At 38.3% G+C, this 17,073-nt stretch overlaps 1 pseudogene; it reads left to right on the plus strand.

The window, feature by feature from the left end:
• Nucleotides 1–435: 435 nt before the first annotated feature.
• LOC116253166 (probable glycosyltransferase At3g42180) lies at nucleotides 436–9,783 on the plus strand (annotated as a pseudogene).
• The last annotated feature ends 7,290 nt before the right edge of the window (nucleotides 9,784–17,073 follow it).

Consider the following 17,073-nt stretch of genomic DNA (forward strand, 5'->3'; position numbering starts at 1 on the left):
CCCGACAAAGCAGGGCAAAATAGTCCACTCAAATGGCTTCTTCAATCTCCATGATTTACCTACCAACTTTAATCACGATTTTTCAACATTATGAGGAACAAGAGAGTTCCCAGGTCAGCACTCATCGTGAAATCAATCCCTTTCTGCTCTTCTTCATATTTTGCAAAACTGTTGAGCATAATGTAGAAAAAACAAATGAATCCGATCCTAGTTGGGAGCCGTGAAACCTTTTGATGCTTTCAACTCAAGCTCTCATTTGACGGTTTTCATGAAAAATGTGAAATTTGAAAAGAAAAATCGTGCAAAATTTCCCTCAAAATACAAATCTTCCCTAGAAGAAAAGACAGCAGCAGGAACTGACCAGAAAGCAACCTCCATGGTTTCTTGCTCTGGCCAAAACCAAAACCTCTCCCATCAGGCGTATGCTCCGGCGCCATGCTATGTAAGGGAGCTGGAAAGGTGAGGAAAGATAGAGAAGACACGACCAAGATGAGGGAACACATCACAGCAGTCCTTCTGCTGTTCATCCTCATATTCTCTGTGGCCGTCATCAACTCCTACACCAGTGGTAAAACCTCCTCTGTTCTCACCTTCCTTCTTTCCCCTGCCACTTCCTCTGCCAGCGGCTTTCTCAAGTCTGCATCAGATGCTCCAGCAAGAGTAGGAATACAAATTCTGTTTAATGACATATACTTTTCTCTTCGTTGATTCGACTACCCATCAATTTGACTGCTCGATCTGTGTTTGTGTGTGTATGTGCAGAGGAAGTGGAGGAGCGATGGAAAGAAGGGCACGTGGGAGAAGATGGAGGAAGGTCTGGCGAGGTCGAGGGCGTCCATCAGGAGGGCTATCCAGGAGACAAACTCACCTCTCGGAAGCGGCAGAGTTACATCCCCAGCGGCTCCATCTACGACAATCCCTACGCTTTCCATCAGTAATGTGTAAGATCATTTGGTGGGCCGACATATGTCTATGAGGAATTTCAGACATTATGGCTGTCTTAACGTAAATATCCGCTTAAGTGATTGCATTTTGGAATATTACGTCATTTTATATGGTATGGGGTAATTTTGAAATGTATAGATACCAGTACGGAATTACGGACTCTTTGATGGGTGGAATCCGTAATTGTCCTTATTATAAAATGGTAGTGGTCCCTGGGGTCGTGCAAGGGTTGCCTGAAACATTGGTTTCTAGGGTTTTCCTCTTCCCCATCTGAGAGAGACCTCAAGCGCGCCGCACGTACCCTGGAAGACCCTGCTGCGATCTTCTCGTGCACCAGATCAGATGGATTCAGGTACGCTTCCGCTTCAGTTTAAGGTTTCGTTTATTTCAATGATTTAGCATGAGCATGATCCTGTTTTTAGGGTATATACGTTTGGTTTTGTATATGTGTTATGGGGAGAAATCCCAACATTTGGTATCAAAGTCTATGCTAATTGTTGAATCGTTGATCTTTTGGATGATTTTTGTGCGTTCTTCCCGTTCGGATGTTCCTCATTTGGTTCTTCGGCTACAAGTTTTTCAAAAAAAAAAAAAAAAAAAAATTGGAAAGGGGGCGACGGCCTCCATCGCGTGGGCTGGGCGATGGAAGCCGTCGGCTTCCGTTGCAACCGGAGAAAGGGAGAGAAGGGAGGGGTGCAACGGCTGGAGTCAGGCGTTCTGGCGGGTAGGAGGGCTGCGACGGCCGGTTTGGCCGGTTCGGGCGACGACCAGCCGCCTTCCGTGCGCCCTACCTTCGTTTTTGTTTTGAAGGATCGCACTGTAAGGGACGACGGCAACAAAAAAAAAAAAAAACGTCGCCAGCCTCCGTCCGGCCAAGTCCAGCCACGCCGGGGGGGTTCACCGTCGCCGGACGGCGCCGTATGACCCACCGGTGCCCACCTCAGTCTGTCGGTGGCTTTTTCGCCGCCGCTTCAGCCACCTAAATTCAGAAAAAGGGGCAGATCTGAAAATGGGTCGAATACCAGTCGGTTCGGTCGGTTTCCGTTGGGTGTCGACCTGCCATCGTGGCAGCCGACGTCCGGCGACGCTGGCGGCACCCGCCGGCGGCCACCCACGGTGTTGGGTGGCCTGCTGGTGGAGCTTCACCGCCCCCCCGCGCGGTCGGGCGGGCGGGCGGACCGGGTCGGTTCTCGACAGACCCGATCCGGATCCATCGTGATTTAAAAAAAAAAAAAAAATTTTGCCGCCGCTCGCTCGAGCGCGTTTATGTTAATTTTTTGGACCGGGTCGGGTCTCGTCGGACCCGACCCGTATCCATTTGGTTTAAGTTATGTAAATCGGTTCATTTTTAAACCGGTTTTGGAAAAGACTCGAACCGGTTCATTCGGTTTCAGACCGTTTCAATACGATTCAGAACCGATTCGGTCCGATTCAGACCGGTTCGGACCTTCTAGGGACCGGTTCAGACCTTTTAAACTCGATTCAGACCATTTTGGGACCGGTTCATTCAGTTTTAGAACCGATTCAGGGCTTTCAGAATCAGTTCATTCAGTTTTGGAACCGATTCTAGCATTTCAGAACCGATTAAGTTGATTTTCGAACCGATTCGGGCATTTTCAGACCGGTTCACTTGATATTTAGACCGATTCAGGGCTTTTGAGACCGATTCATTGAGTTCTGGAACCGTTTTTGGGCCAATTTTAACCGGTTCAGTGGGTTTTAGAACCGATACGGTCTATTTTTAACCGGTACGTCCAATTTTTTGACTGGTTCAGCCCTATGTAGGGGTATGTGGGTGTTCTAATGTGGTTTAAGAACGATACGGGCCATTTTAAGGCCGATTCAGTAGTTCTTGACCCTCTTAAGCACGATTATGATACCGGTTTATAAATTTTGGACTCTTTTGGGCCCATTTCATTGAATCATTTTGGTTTTGGATTTAATGTAGGGCATACGTGTATGTAATTTGGTTTATGCATCAAGTTTTGGATTCATGTAAGGCAATTTTGTATATGTCACATCATTGAATCATTTGGTTTTAGATTCAATAAATGACAATTTTATATGTAAATTTTTTTTAATTCATGTATCATGTTTTGCATGTTATTAAAATTGTGTATGTGCTTTAGATGAATGTTTGGATTATGAATTTGATCTTTGGCCATGTCTGTTGTTTCAAATGAGTAAGTTTGTATTTTATGTCGCCAAAGTGACCTCTGTTGTACGAATTTGCTTGTTTTAAACATTAGATGATAGTATACTTGATCCATGCAGACAATGATCAGCCCAAAGGAGGATTGTTGTTTGGTCAGGTTTAAATATACAGGGCAATGAATATGTGATAATTTTTCAGGTTTCCATGTGAATAGCGAGTCAATCCAAAGATAGGTTCGTTGTTTGACAGGGTTAATTATCTATATTCATTGTTGACCAAGAATACCACTTGCAGTTAGTATTTCAATCCAAAAATTGGATATTAATGTTGCACCGGTACCTTGTGATGGGATTCAGGCCATTGTATTTAAATTCATTTATATTTGTTATTTCATCTTTGTACATGTATTGATTGTTAGCATGTTTGGTATTTTTGGTTTGTTCTTTGTATAGTGAATTCTACTTTCATGATATTTGCAAATTTGAGTACTATTACTGAGTTAAATGATTCGATTTTTTCAAGCAAGAAAAGAAAGACTGTTAATGAAGTTGCAGTTGACCAATCATCCGTTAAGAAACATAAGAAGCATAAGGAAGGCCTATCAGGCTGCTTCTTTTGCAAGGGTGAAGGTCATCTAAAGGGGGATTGTACTAAGTATCACGCATGACGTGAAATAAATGGTACACTTTTCACTTTCGTTTGTTCTTAGGATAATTTAACTTCAGTGCCCAGAAACACTTCGTGGGTAGATTCGGTGTTACTACTCACATAGTGTCTATGCAAGGCTGCCTAAATTGTCGAACGCCAAATGATGCTGAAAGATTCATCTATGTGGGCGATGGCAAGAAGGCGAAGGTTGAAGCCATAGCAGATTTTTGGTTATTGTTAAAGACTGGTTGCTATTTGAATTTGACAGAAACTTATGTGGTACCGTCTTTTAAATGGAATTTGGTTCATATTTCCTCATTGAACAAGTTTGGTTATTATTGTTCATTTGGAGGAAGTAAATTTAAGTTGTTTCTGTACTCAAATTTGATTGTCACTGGTTCTTTGTCTAGTAGCGATAACCTTTATTTGCTTGATATGGTTGCTTCATATAATGAAATCTTGCATGTTACGTCTAGTGGTACTAAAAGTAAAATTAGCAAATTAGAATTCTATTATGTTGTGGCATTGGCGCTTATGACATATCTCTGAAAATAGAATATAAAGCCTTATGTCAAAAGGAATTCTTGAGTCCCTTGATTTTGCAGACTTTAATGTTTGCATTGAATGTATAAAGGGAAAATGAACAAACATTAAGAGGTTATAAGTTTTATAATCCATTCAGTAAGTCTTTCTTTAAAAGGGAAATGCTCATTTCTTTGAGGATATTGAGTTTAGAGAGGTGATCAGGTTAGAAGCATTACCTTTGAAGAGGGACCTGAGTCCACTCTATTCAGAAGAAGACAATGATGTCGATCTTCATACTGAAGAACAAACTCAACAACCTCAAGAAAATCAAGTAGAGGTGCCACTGAGGAGATCCACTAGATAGAGGAGAAATACAATTTCAAATGATTTTGTTTATCTCCAAGAACATAATCTTGATATGGGCTTAATGGAGGATGATCCTGTTAGCCTCCAGCAAGCAATAAAGAGTTCTAAATCTCTTGAGTGGATGGATGCCATGAATGAGGAAATAAAGTCCATGATAGATAATGACGTATGGGAAGTTGTTCCCTTGCCTGAAGGTGTGAAACTCATTGGTTGTAAATGGATATTTAAAACCAATGGGTTTCATTAGGTAACATCGAAAGGTATGAGACACGTCTTGTCGTTAAGGGCTTTACTCAAAAGGAATGCATTGATTATACAGAGACTTTCTCTCAAGTTTCGTCGAAAGACTCTTTCAGGACCATAATGGCACTTGTGGCTCATTTTGACTTAGAGCTGCATCAGATGGATGTTAAGACAACGTTTCTAAATGGAGACATCGATGAAACGGTATATATGGTGCAACCAGAAAACTTTGCTTTAGGTGATGCAAAGAAAATGGTCTGCAAACTCAAGAAATCTATCTATGAGCTAAAGCAAGATTCCTATCAGTGGTATTACAAGTTTCATCAAGTTATAGTTTCATTTGGTTTCGAAACTAATATGGTTGATGAATGTGAATACCAAAACTTTAGTGGGGCAAATTTGTCATCAAAGTTTGACATGAAGGATCTTGGTTGTGCATTTTTTGTATTAGGAATCCAAATATTTCTAGATCGTTCTCGGGGTATTCTTGGATTATCACAAAAGACCTACATTGATAAGGTGCTTCAACGATACGGCATGAAGGATTGTAAACCAGGAGATACTCCAGTTGCTAAAGGAGACAAGTTTAGTCTCAAACAGTGCCCTAAAAGTGAAATCGAATATAAAGAAATGGAAATGATTCCCTATTTGTCTGTTGTGGGAAGCCTTATGTATGTTCAGGTTTGTACTCATTTGGATATTGCATTTATCATTGGAATGTTAGGCAGATACTTAAGTGATCCTGGTACGGATCATTAGAAAGCAACCAAAAGGGTATTGAAGTACTTACAAAGAACAAAAGGGTTTTATGTTCACATACAGGAAGTCAGACCAGTGGGAGATCATTGGGTATTCAGATTATAACTTTGCTAGGTGCCAAGATAATGGCATCCAATCAGGTTTTGTGATTGCAGAATTTTTTGTCATGAGGCTGCGCATTATGTACGATTTAGAAAAACCACTAAGGTTGTTGTGTGACAATAATTCAGCAGTCATGTACTCTTATAACAGCCACAGTTTGTCAAAGTCGAAGCACATGGACATTAAGTTTTTGGGCTGTTAAAGAGGGGATACAGAATGGTCAGGTGTCTTTAGAGCATATTGGGACAAACTCTATGATTTGCAGATCCGCTTGCCAAGGGTTTAACACATAAGGTCTTTCACGAACATGCTGTTCGTATGGGGTGTTATCCTTGGATGATGTGCTGGTTTAGTGGGAGTTTGTATTTTGTTTGCTCTTATGTATGGACACATATTCAGTTTTCTGCAGAATAAAGTTTAAAGTTCTTTGGTTCCATTCTGTGTTTATGTTTTGATCTCCATAAGGTTTTAAAGTTGAACCAGTTGAGAATAGACATGTTGTAATCACATTACATGTAATTCTCATGTTATACATCTATATTAGATCTATGTCATTGGTTATGTTAACATTTGTGATCATTGAAGGTTTAGCTAATTTTGATATAGCGAAAGCCGCTTTGGTTCTGTGTTGATATGATCATGGACGAAATTGGTGAAATAACGTTTAATAAGATAACAGTTATGAGCTCTTAAGGTTTTGTGTAATGTCTGAATGTATTAAGACATATTTGGCCCAAGTGGGAGATTGTAAGATCATTTGGTGGGCCGACATATGTCTATGAGGAATTTCAGACATTATGACTCTCTTAACGTAAATATCCGCTTAAGTGATTGCATTTTGGAATATTACGTCATTTTACATGATATGGGGTAAGTTTGAAATGTATAGATACCAGTACGGAATTACGGACTCTTTGATTGATGGAATCCGTAATTGTCCTTATTATAAAATGGTAGTGGTCCCTGGGGTCGTGCAAGGGCTGCCTGAAACATTGGTTTCTAGGGTTTTCCTCTTCCCCATCTGAGAGAGACCTCAAGCGCGCCGCACGTACCCTGGAAGACCCTGCTGCGATCTTCCCGTGCACCAGATCAGATGGATTTAGGTACACTTCCACTTCAGTTTAAGGTTTCGTTTATTTCAATGATTTAGCATGAGCATGATCCTGTTTTTAGGGTATATACGTTTTGTTTTGTATATGCGTTATGGGGAGAAATCCCAACATAATGAACTTGTTTCGATTTGGAAAATTTAATGTCCTATGGAAACGAATGCTAAACATGACGCATGAGGCTGGTTGGAGCACCTCATTAGTCAGTTGTTAGTTCGATTACCTATGATGTTATTTCTTTGGAATGCAAAGCTTAGTTGATAGGTGTTTTGACCAAGTCCTAAAACAGTCTTAAACTTCAGAAAAAGGGAGAAAAAAAGGTAGGGACGGCAAAACTAGAATTTTTTGATGAGAGGGTAAAGTTTTAAATTTTGATTAGGGCTGAAATATTATTTTTAAAAATTTACATATAAAGCAATAAATTTTTTTAAAACTTATATATATATATATATATATATATATATACACACACACACAAAATCTGATAGACCAAAGCCCCTTCATTTTCTGTGCGAGGTACGGAGCTGCTGTCAGACTTGAATGGCTTTATTGTACATCATTCAACTTAGGTATCATACATGCAATTGTTTGAAATCCAGAGGAGTAACATTCACATTTTGCAGTCAATCATGACTTCTATGTGACTGCCACGAGTATTCTCCTCGTTTTTTTCTTTAGCATTCAATACAAAAAGCAGAAATTGTAGTCAATGACATTGTTGTGATCTATGTAAGTGAGGCAGCTGCTTTATAAATGAAAGGTTCGATTCAAAGCCAGCACAGAATCAAACCCCTAACCGGATACTCTAATTACTTGCAGGATCTACGTAGAGATGGAGAAGAGATTGATGACATGGATCTACAAAGAAGGTGAACCTCCTATGTTCCATGAAGGCCCATGTGGTAATATATATTCAATAGCAGGCCATTTCATCAGTGAGATGGATGAGAATGGACCTTTTGTCACTAGGAACCCCGAAGAAGCCTTGGTCTACTTCCTTCCCTTCAGTGTAGTCAGAATGGTCGGTTTCGTTTATGAAAAGGGCTCGCTTGATCGGCAATTCCTATGAGACATTACTAGCGACTACATCCAGGCCATATCGGCCAAGTTCCCATATTGGAATCGGACCCATGGTGCAGGCCATTTCATGCTCTCTTCCATTACTGGGTATCAAGAAGATCCATCTTTTACTTTTTTTGTATTGAATTCGAATCCACATGATTAAGGGTAAGAGATGCATGGTTATGTGGTTTGCATGTTTTCATTAACACACAACAATAGAATTAGGGTATGTTTGTTTCACCATGGATTTGAGATCCCTAGTGATATGAGACCTCGGAGATCATCGACAGATCCATGGATTTAATGCCAGACACCCTTCATTCCGCCTTAAACCTTGGTTTTTTTATATATAATATGTATTCAAAATGAATTCTATAAATTGAGGATCTTACAATGCACATTTCTTAATGTAGAGATACAAGGTTTTCAAACACTATATGGATCTTATATTCAAGGGGATATGAAATCCATGACACCTGAAATCCACAGTTTTATCAAGCTGTGGATTTCTGCATCCATCCCACCATGGATCTCAAATCAATGCTACTGTATGAAAAAAACATAGATTTAAGATCCAATTTGTTGGGTTTTTTTTTTTTTTTTTTTTGGGGGGGAGGGGGGTGGGGGGATGGAGGAAGGGATATATGTAATCCAAAGTTTTATGGGCGTGCACCTCAATGTGGATCCCAAATCCATGCTTCTATAGTGTAAAAAGCATGGATTTGAGATCTAGTTTGTTTGTTGGGGGGAGGGGGGTTTCAAAACTGCAGATCTTGTATTGGTGATAATCAAACACGACCTTAGGGACTTATGAAGCAACTCTAATGTTAACAAAGACAATATTGTGTCACTATCAATGGCAGAGCCAGAAGTTTTTTCATTTCGAACAATGAGAATAAAATTTCCAGGCAAGAAAACTTTAGACAAATATTCACTATAAGAAAAGGACTGATTCAGTGTCGTGATAAATGTGTTAGGAATGAGATTTGTTGACACTACATCAGTGTAGTTAGGAGACAAAAAGAAATGAAATGAAGTGACTTAGAAAGTAGCATGAGCAACGCATTGAATTTAGTGACGATCCAACGAAGTCAGTGATGCAAGAGTGCGCTACTAAGGCAACTAGTTCATGTCAATTTTAACTTGATTAATTTGCCTTCCACGTTTCTGCCAACATTTTGAAGGCACTCCTCCCTTGAACTTCAGGCACCGTACGCTACAATAGACCAACCTGTGTTCAAGAATTTGATCAGAGTTCTGTGCAAATGCCAACTCCTCCGAAGGTTTCGTCCCAACAAGGGATGTTCCTGTCCGAGAATTCAACATGGGCATAAGCTTCCGGTTCCTGTTGTCGATCCATCACCACTTTCTGCAAAAACCATGCTGGCATTCTTTGCCGGAGGCAACGATGGGCATTGTAAGAAAAATTCTCTTCAAAGAATGGAAAGGCAAGGACCCAGAGCTTCAGATCTTGGAATACTTACCAAAAGGCTTAAACTACAGAGAGTTCTTGATGAAGACCAAGTATTGCCTCTGCCCAAGTGGGTATGAAGCCACCAGCCCCAGAATCACAGAGTCAATACTTGCCGGCTGCATTCCGGTGCCGATCTCCGACAGCTACGTGCTCCCCTTCAGCGATGTGCTCGACTGGACTCAGTTCTCCGTCCCCATTCCATTCTCAAGGATACCTGAAATAAGGAGATTCTCAGCGGCATTCCGGAGAGCACATACTTGAAGTTGCAGGCGAATATGTTGAAGGTTCAAAGGCACTTTGCTGTCAATTGCCCTGCTAAGAGGTTTGATGTCATGCATATGTTGTTGCACTCAATATGGCTCAGAAGACTTAATTTGGGACTCGAGGATGTCTAATGTTCATCTTCATTCCTGTTATGTATTCTTGCATTCCAATTATATATGTGCAGTTTCAATTATATTCTGTTTAGCATGGTGCCATCTTGCCTCAACCAAGTAAGCACAGTTCCAATTATATTCGGTTTAGCACGGTACATATATACCCGTCATTATTTTTCCTTAAACTTTATTAATCTTCATGTTTTACATTGTGGAAATCAACACAAAAATGAGTTTTATAAGGTTAAAAGGATGATATTGACTACTAAGATCTTATTTCTGCATTGTAATGTCATTTTACGTAGAGTTCTATTGTTTTGAGGACCAAGATTCATGTCTACATTTTGCAAGAAAAGGGTATGAAATGTTAAAAGCGGGTGTGACAAATTCAGCACACTTTTTCTAATCTATCTTTTGTAAGAGATCTTCTGGATCTCAAAAGCAATAAATTTCAGAAATCATAATAAATAACAATTTAACATTAATTTCAAACTTAAGCACATTTGAAAGTGATTATGCAAGCCGATGCATATGAACGACACGAGACGGTGTTTTCACTTTTGATACACATGAACGATGCATATGAGCTCTACTGACTCGGTGGAAGTTGGCAGGATCCGAGAGGTGGATTCGGTCCGACGAATAGCGTTTCTCGGGAAAAACTTCACCCCCAAAGCTCTGTCTCCTCGATTCCCTCTGTTCACTCAATAGCTGCCGGCAACCCAGACCACCGACGGCCACCCGCAGTGCCCGTGACAGGTGACATCTTCCTCTCGCCTTGTATGGTTTCTCTCACCAGCTCACTCCCTCTCGATCTCTTGTTTACTCAACACTTTTTTGTTTGCCTGCCACCTGCAGCCCAAATGCACCAACGGCCTCTTATTCTGACTATTTTTCCTTAATTAAGCATGACCTCAAATGGAAGGGACCCATGTAAAAACAAAACAGAGAAGTGGTGGTTATGAGTAGCTGCATTATGCCGCATACTTTCAAAAACATGTGAAACATGTCTTTACTATAATTTGCTTTTCAGCCCATTGAGTAGACATGAGAGGGGCAAAAGAAATTGAGCAAAAAACATGTGTTTTCATTTTCCTTTTGTATTATGTAATGTATACAATCAATTTTTATCGGATCAAGTCAATTTTCATGTTTACCTATGGTTTTTGCCTTTTGTGCTTGTGATTTTCTAGCTATCTATTCTTTTGTTTTGTTCATATGTCCAACGTAGCATGTTTTCTAATTGAATGACAATTGGGTAGTCTTAGTTTTTCTTTATCCAGTTCCCTAGATATTTTATCTATGGGTAACGAAGTTGATAGCGTGGAAGGACTTGGGTAGGTTTTCTTTTGCAAATCCACACCGGATTTGTGTCATTCTTTTTCTGTTCTGCCAACAGTTTCCAGAATGATCAAACTAGGTTGTGCACATACTTTTTGTAGTTGAACCATGAAGTCATAAACTACTATTCAAGTATTTGTTCATTTTCATTGGTGTTTTTTCTTTGTTGGAGATCTCTTCATTAGTTTTATCATTATTGAGCAAACAACTTGTTCAAATAGTTTTCATTTTCTATGTCATATAAATAGAAATGTTGAGATGTTTTGATGTTACCAAACGAAGTTGTAATATTTGTGAGCAGATCTACTCTTATTAGTTTGCCACAATTCAATGTGAATTGGCTGGTTGGAACTCCCCGCGAATCCCAACGGCCATTTAAGATGCAACCACAAACTTTTGTCTCTTATATTTTCTTCTTTATTCCTTTAAGGACCTCTCTCTCTTTTAGGTTTGGCAGGACCACCTCCCTTTTTTTTGTTTTTTTTTTTTTTTTTGCCTCAGTCTACTTTGGAGGGTTCCGTAAGAGATGCATGATGAAGTCCCCAGTGCCATAGTCATTGATTAATAGAGTAAATTAATAACCTGAATAAACAAAAAAGTTTCAATAAGAGGTGATTGGTTGAGGCATGCATATTAAATACATTTTTTATATGCTTATCTAAAGCCGTTACTTAAATCTAAAGCTAAAGCTATTTTGATAATCTTTATTTGATTCTTGCATTTTGGGCCACTTGAACTTTTTTTTTTTGTTTACTTGGTCAGAACTTGGGGTTAATCCAAGATGTACCTATCAGATTTGGCTCATTATTGAAACTTATGGACTTGATATGCTTTTTTTTTAATGCATGTTTGTATGTTGGATCAGGTAGAAGACACATAACTGTTCATAAATTGTTTTAACTTTGAAGGACATTAAATCCGATAAGAAAATTGAGGTAGGTAACAAAATGAAAGGGTCAGGACTTAATTTAGATGTATGATCTGAAGGCCAAACATTAATATTAATGTGAGAATAGTGGCAAAGTCATAGCTTTTTTTTTTGTAGATTTACATATTAATAAATCAATAACTTTTAGGGGATGTTCGGACTAGAAGACAAAACATGGTTTTGCTCCACAACACCGTTTCAAGAATCTTTGGATGATGTTAAAACTGGGTTTTGCTAAAGGTTGCCCTGGTTTTGGTAAGGGCCTCAAAGCCAAGTGGTTCAGACAAAACTACTTATCATCCACACATCTAGGGGGATGTCAACGGGATCGGATTTGAATCAAATATAGCCTTAAACATTTCCGCTTTTTCATATATTCATATATTTGGATTTGAATTCGGATTTGAATTCGAATAAAGAAAAGTTATATCCGAATCTGGAATCTGATTTTACAATCCGAATCCGTTTTTTATATTTATATCCTAATCCGAATCTAGAATCTGATTTTACAATCTGAATCCGTTTTTTATATTTATATCTGAATCCTAATTTTGAATCGGATGTTACAAATTTTCAAAATTTGATAGCTTTAAATACAGGATATTTGTCTAAAAATGAATCCGATCCAAATCCATATCCGAATCCAATCAAATATTTATATATATACAAATCTGAATCTAAATTCGATTGGATGCCACTTATCAAATCTGAATCCGATCCAATTTGTTAATCGGATATTAAATTTTTTTCCATATCCGATTTTTTCAGATCGTTTGGTTGGATATCCAATTCAAATCTTATATACTGACATCCCTACAAACTTCCAAAAAAATTTACAAAACTGAGCTTTTAACCAGGTTTTCATAAAAACTTAGTGTTCATCAAACCAAGTTTTTTGAAGGTGTCATCCAAATGCCGTCTCATTATTTATGTACTATTAACCCTTAAAGTTTTAAACTTAAATTTTTAGTGCTCTTTAATCATAAATGTGTAGCTTTACAACGGTGTGAGAGAAACATTAATTTTTTTCCCTTAAGGCTTTACGAGAGGATCTTAAATCAACGATAGATGAGATCCACATTTTAAATTAGGTGTTAAAAAAGCATAGGATGAAAAAGGTCAGACCTGATCAAATCCAATGATCTCTTTGACAATGATAAATGTGTGCCGTGCCTCTAAGTGCATTACACATTTATATAATTGATGGCATCAGTCAACATCGCCTGGTTTCAATGTTTAAAAACGACATCTGATCCCATATATGTGACGCTGACAATAAAAAAAAATGGACACACACACATATACATATATACATACACACACACACACACACACACACACACACACACACACACACATATATATATATATATATATATATATATATATATATATATATATATATATATATATATATATATATATATATATATATATATATATATGAGTAGCACAGAAAATCCTGTGTCTTTCTATCTCTCTTTTATATATATATATGAGTAGCACAGAAAATCCTGTGTCTTTCTATCTCTCTTTTATATATATATATATATATATATATATATATATATGACACATGCACATATATAGGATGAACAAATCGGCTGATCCAGTGATTTACCTGGTGAACTGATAACAAAAAAAAATATGATTTTTATTTTTTTACAAAAAATAAAGCAAAAACATATAAGCTTAATTAAAAAAGAGACAAATCTTTAAATTATTTGTAAAATAGGTGAAAATAAGATATGGCTCTTTTGAATCGGCCCCCAAATCTAATCGACATGCTACCAATTCAATTTGAAGCGGCAAATTCATATTGATTCTGGCACCCTTGACACATTTACTAGGAAATGGACACAAACACATCAATGTATGTACATGCAAGGATGTTCAAGAGAGTCGAGTGAAACTCTGTCTCAAATCAAACTTACCCGGTTAAACTGCGCTCAAGCTCGACTCATTTTATATATAAAAAGGAGTCAAGCTCAGGATTAAAAAAGGACTCGTTTAGAAAAAGAGCCAAGCCCAGCTCGGCTTGATTAAGCTTGATTGAACCCATGGAGATTAAATATACAAAAGGAGTTCTATTAAACTTGGGACTCGAGGATGTCTAATGTTCATCTTCTTTCCTGTTATGTATTCTTACATTCTAATTATATATGTGCAGTTCCAGATTGCCAGAGAACCAAGATTTCCTGAACTGATTGACTTTTAGAAACTTGATTTCCCATTTGTTTTTGTTTTTGTTTTTGTTCTTGTTTTTGGCCTTTTAATTGATTTCCACCCAATGGCTGCTAGCTGATAAAAAGGAAGATAAAGAGGAACAACACTTAGTTTAACGTGGTTCAGTCTAATGACTTCCATCCACGTTTGAAGAGCACTAGATGCGTGCTCTGTTTTTCATTGTTTATTTCTTTCTCTTGTTGTAGTATACATAGAGAGATATTTGGATTACAACGATTGTTTCCATGATTCTCTCTTGGATAAAGGGAAGTAGTTGGATTTGTGCTGAGTTGTTTGCTCTCTTGATCTTCTCCTTGATTAGCAAGAGATCCTCTTCCGATCTTCTCTCCTTGATTGATTTTATTTGCATTATGGTTGCTGCCTTGATCTTTTCCGATGTTATCTCTGCTGTCACTATCAAATCTGCTAACAGCCCCCCTCAAGCTAACAGTTGATGCTACCAACGGAAGTTTGCTGATCATGTGAGAAAATTGGTGCCGTTCCAAAGGTTTAGTGAAAACATCTGCAATTTGATCTTTAGATGAGATAAACATCAAGTTCTCCTCTAACTATCTTTTCTCTCACAAAATGTATGTCTATTTCAACATGTTTGCAATGGCTGTGATGAATAGGATGAGTTGCAAGATGAGAAGCTCCAATATTGTCACACCATAATTTGGCTTTGGCTCCTTCTTTAACACCTAGTTCTTGTAGTAAAAATTTGATCCACATTATTTCAGCAGTGGTGTTGGTGAATGACCTATATTCAGCTTCGGTACTGGATCTGAAACAACACCTTGCTTCTTTGAGCTCCAAGATACAAGGTTGCATCCAAGGAAAACAGCGTAGCCTCCTGTAGACCTGTGATCATCTGAGCAGCTGGCCCAATCGGCATCACTATAAGCTGAGATAGATGGAGAAGCACAGGGTTGAATGATTAGCTCATGTGATATGGTGTGCTTTAAGTATATAAGGATTCTTTTTATTGTGTTCCAATGCTCTTCTGTTGATTGATGCATGTATTGGCATACTCTATTGACAGAGTATGTAAAATCTGGTCTTGTCATGGTGGCATACTGAAGTGCACCGACGATACTCCTATATAAAGTGGGATCGTGAAAGCTGGAACCTTAATTAGCACTGAGAGGAAGACGTGCCATAGGAGTAGCAACCGGTTTGGTACCCAACATGTTTGTCTTCTTGAGCAAGTCATAGATATATTTTTGTTGAGAAAGTTTTAGACCTTGTTCTGAAAATTTTGCTTCTATACCCAAGAAGAAATGAAGTTGACCAAGATCCTTGATTGCATATTCCTGTCTAAATTTCTGAATAACACTATGAATTTGATTAGTGCTGCTTCTAGTAATGATTATGTCATCGACATAAACTAACACATATATAACATACTGCTTGTTCCTGTAAATAATTAGTGAAGAGTCGGTTTTGGCACTAATAAATCATAACTGTAAGTGAAAATTGCTCAATCGAGCAAACCAACCATGATGCACCTGTTTCAATCCATAGAGAGCATTTTCATGCCTACAAACATGATAATCTTGTGTCCTCAAACCCAGGAGCCTGAGTCATGTATACTTCTTCTGAAAGATGTTCATGCAAAAAGGTGTTTTGTATGTCTAGCTGACAAACTGCCCACTTATGGCTCAAAGCAATGGTTAGCACATTTTTAATTGTAGTGGGTTTGACTATAAGACTAAAGGTTTCAGTATAGTCTACACCTTCAATTTGGTTGTAGCCTTTATCCACCAGACGAGATTTGTATCTTTCCAAACTTCTATTTGCCTTTCTCTTGATCTTGAAGACTCATTTGCATCTCATAACATGTTTATTAGAATCATTTGGAACCAATCTCCATGTGTTGTTTCTCATGAGAGCATTGTATTTCTTTTGCATGGCTGCTCTCCAATGCTTATTTAAAAGGGCCTCCCTAATGGTTTTAGGTTCGGTGTCTGTATTAAGGTTGGCATGAAGGGCGGTAGGCAAAGGATGTTTGGTAGAGGAATATAGATGATAGTCATGGTATCTAGGATTAGGTTGAAGAGTGCCTACTTGGGATCTTGTAGTCATTTGGTGTGTGCAGACGATTTCTTGAACATGTTCATGGACCTTGACTAACTGATTCAGTATCATGGTTATCAAGATGGATGTTTGATTTATTTTCAAGCGAAGGAGGAATGAAACTATTATTGACAGGGTCAACAAAGGTATTGGTATGACTATTCCTTGGGAATCTTTATTTTTTTCTTTGGAGACTTCTCTTTTGCTTTTGAATGGAAAGTCCTTCTCATTGAATGTGACATGTCGTGTAATGTAGAGCCTTTTGCTGTTCATACTCATGCATGTGCACCCCTTGTGTTGAGGAGCATAACCCAAGAATACACTTTGTTCATATTTGAAATCCAATTTCTTTGATTGATAGTCTCGTAAGCAAGGAAAACATTCACAACAAAAAAAATTTAAGAACTTGTAATCAGGAACTTTTCTAAAAAGTTTCTCTATAGGAGATTTAAAGTTCAGCACCTTGGTGGGAGTTCAGTTCAAAAGATAGATGCCAGTACTAAAAGCGTAACTCCATAGATTTTTTTGGAACGTTTGCTTCAGCCATGAGAGCCAAACCTGTTTCAACGATCAATCTATGATGTCTTTCAGTTGTTCCATTTTGTTGTGGTGTATGTGCATGACACACTATGTTCAATGCCACACTCGATCAAGTATTTGGTCAGTGCTTAGAACTCTCCGCCCCAATCCGATTGAAAATACTTTATTTTATGTCCTGTAGTATTTTCTGCAAGAGA

This window comes from Nymphaea colorata, chromosome 4 (genome assembly GCF_008831285.2).
Source record: "Nymphaea colorata isolate Beijing-Zhang1983 chromosome 4, ASM883128v2, whole genome shotgun sequence".
Classification (NCBI taxonomy): domain Eukaryota; kingdom Viridiplantae; phylum Streptophyta; class Magnoliopsida; order Nymphaeales; family Nymphaeaceae; genus Nymphaea; species Nymphaea colorata.